This window comes from Salarias fasciatus, chromosome 7 (genome assembly GCF_902148845.1).
Source record: "Salarias fasciatus chromosome 7, fSalaFa1.1, whole genome shotgun sequence".
In the NCBI taxonomy this organism is placed as follows: domain Eukaryota; kingdom Metazoa; phylum Chordata; class Actinopteri; order Blenniiformes; family Blenniidae; genus Salarias; species Salarias fasciatus.
Genome location: NC_043751.1, coordinates 29,996,133 through 29,999,184, shown reverse-complemented (window position 1 = coordinate 29,999,184; position 3,052 = coordinate 29,996,133). Strand labels below are relative to the sequence as shown.

At 40.8% G+C, this 3,052-nt stretch overlaps 1 long non-coding RNA gene across 1 annotated transcript; it reads left to right on the top strand.

The window, feature by feature from the left end:
* The first annotated feature begins 925 nt into the window (after positions 1 to 925).
* Positions 926 to 2,525, top strand: LOC115392179 (uncharacterized). The gene is made up of 4 exons (XR_003931828.1): positions 926 to 1,066; positions 1,148 to 1,213; positions 1,479 to 1,703; positions 2,514 to 2,525. It is a non-coding gene; the product is annotated as an uncharacterized LOC115392179 (long non-coding RNA).
* Positions 2,526 to 3,052: the final 527 nt, after the last annotated feature.

Below are 3,052 nucleotides of genomic sequence, written 5' to 3'. Positions count from 1 at the left end.
AGAGATCAGTTAATCTGATTCACTTAACCATTAAAATAACTTTGAAAACTGGAATTCTGGAAGTCTGTCAATATTAATAATTTCTAACTTCAGCAAAAAATAAACTAGTTGCTTTCGTCAGTATACTGTGAACAGATTAATCAGAAACAGTGGGAGATATTAATTTATTTTGTGTGAATTTTATTTTTCTTAAATTTTCATCAAAATATGTCAGCTCATCTTTGCATGTTTCTTGTTGGGCCCTGTGCAATTTTTTTTAGTACAGGATTGTAAAAAGCAAATAACACACTGTATTGTCACACGTGCCATTGAGCATTTCCTCTTTTCAGTAGCTATATGTTCAGATCAAACTGTTCTCTTCCATGTGTCCTAATGATTCATTCTGTCCTGTGAATACTTCATTATCAATCAGTCTTTATTTATAACGCGCTTTTCATATTATAAAGGTAAGGTAAGGTGCTTTATTGGTCATTATACAGTGAATGTACAATGAAATTTGTCCTCTGCATTTAAGCCATCCATCGATGCCCTGAAGCATTCCGTAAGAGCAGTGGGCAGCTGTGGGGAGCGCCCGGGGGCCCATCTCCAGATGGAGAGCCAGGCTAGTGGTCAGATCACTGACTGGAGGAATGGCCTATAGTGCATGTTATCAGTAAAAAAAAAACAATGCAAAGTACGTTACAATATAAAAAAAAACAAAAATCAAAATATAATGAAATAAACATTTCATTCAGTTGTTGATTTTTTTCCACACAGTGGAAAATGTAGTCTGATGTAATAAATCCTGCCCCGGCCTGGGAACGTGTCTGTCCTCACTATTGGTGGGATAAACCACACTGTGTAAACAAACTGCTTTGTAATGTTTTCCCGTATTCAGCGTGACAGACGCATTTTGCACACGGTACTGTTGTTGCCTGGACAGTATAAAAGGGCCGCCTCTCCAGCCTACAGCCACAACTCACTGACTCCTTCCAGGAAGAACACACCTCACCAGCAGCTTCTCTCTCCGTGGACCAACAAGCCAACTGCTGAGACATGGACCCCTGCCAGTGCAAGTGCAAAAAGGGTGAGTATTGTTCTCTCTGCATTGCTTTGGTTTGTTCACATTTTAACTTTTGAAACTGACCGTGTGTCTCCTGTTTTTCAGCTGAATGCCACAAATGTGACTCAAGCTGCTGTTGCTGCGATTGTTGCTGCAGCAAATGCAAGAAGAGTAAGTGGAACCCAGGCCTCTGATCCTCTGTTTAAAACCCTTTGAATGTTAAATCTTGAGACGAATGTGAACTTTGAGGATTGATTTTAGGCCTGTATGCATGACACTCAACAGGTGGATGCTCTTGACCTAATTGCAGTGGTTTTGTGTAATCTGAAACATGAAGCTGTTTTGAGCCTGACCAGCAGTTTGGCCCAAATCTGACATGTCTTTAATCAAAACGGTCTCGTCTGCATCTCACATCTCACAATCTGTGTCTTTCCAGGCTGCTGCCCATGCTGCCCACCCGGGTGCAGCAAATGTGCCTCTGACTGTGTGTGCAAAGAGAAGACATGCAATTCCAGCTGCTGCTGATGACCGTCCTGCAGCACCAGCACATCCCTGCCGCCATGGTGGAGCACTTTGAATCAATATGACCATGATGGAGCACTTTATATGAATATGGCCTGATACATTTACATTTGTATGGATTATCTATTTTGTATTTGGAGTGTGAATAAACATATTTAATTACTTCATTTGGTTTTGAGTGTCTTCAAGCCCTAAAGGTGACCTCATTCAATCCAGAATGAATGCAACTTAAGCTTCTCTGGGCCTGATGCTGTGAGGTTGACGACTTAAAGGGGCACAGCGCAGTTTTAAATATTAAATTATCAATTATTGACACCCACACACTTTTTCACCTTTGCAAGATCGTAGTCGCTCCTATTTTCCTGTGCAGGGCACTGAAGGCACAGCAATATGAGTGATTGGGGTACGAATCGCTCTGAGCCTGACGTAATGCACGCTCCCGCTGGCCTGGTAATCCTTACGTTTCGTTTTGTCCGCCATTACTCCGCCAGATGCTTAGCAACAACTGAGCAGTGCTGAGGATGGAGCTTCCAGAAAGTAAGAAAAGACCGGCTTCTAGCACCGCCACAACTCCAGCACAGACCCCACCAGGCAAAAGAAACTTACATTTTACTCGAGCGCTGCTAAAAGAGCGAGGAAGGAGTTCCCCTCTTCTGTGCACGTACATGGGCACAAGCCACAGACACCAGCTTTTCACTAAGCTGCAGTTGCGCCTCCGCGCTGGTCACACATCGGCTGCACTCGGCTGATCCGTCCGCTCTCGGTTTTCACGTCAATTCAGCTTTATTTACATTGTGCCAATTAAAACTGTCATTTCCATATAATTTTACAGATAAAAACCCAACAGTTCCACATGAGCAATTCTAAGCAACTGTGGAAAGAAAATACCCCTCTTTAAAAGGAAGAAACTTTCCATTGACGGGAGGTTGGGGATGACAGGACAGAGCAGAGATCAGAAGAGACAAACAAGTTAGCAGTGTTGTTTCTTTCTAAATTGAAACTGCAGATAGCATTTCTCCATTCACTGACATACTTCGACTGACATAGATAGATGTCAGTAGTAATTAGTTGGATGAGTTGATACTAAAAATAGTAATGCCTTTAGTAACGCTGGTAATTTTGAAGCAGTTACTCCCATTAAGGTTAATCATAGTTATGAGACAACAATCAGAATATTTCACGAACGGACATATTGAACAAACTCAGTATTTTCAGGAAAACTATATGAAATTAAAAATACAACTGCCGAGAAGCTGCTTCAAAGAAAGCTCAATTTATGTAGATTTAGCTGAGAATCACCACTCATTGAACTTATCACAACCAATACTGGACAATGGAGAAAACATATTTCTTCAGTGGCAGTATTAAAACACAAATTCAAAATAAATTCAACAAAAAGGGTTCAAGTATCCAAAGTTAACTTTTCTTTTGATGTGTATGCTTTTTTTTTAAACAATTTATTTATTAGTGTTTTTGCAAATACAAATC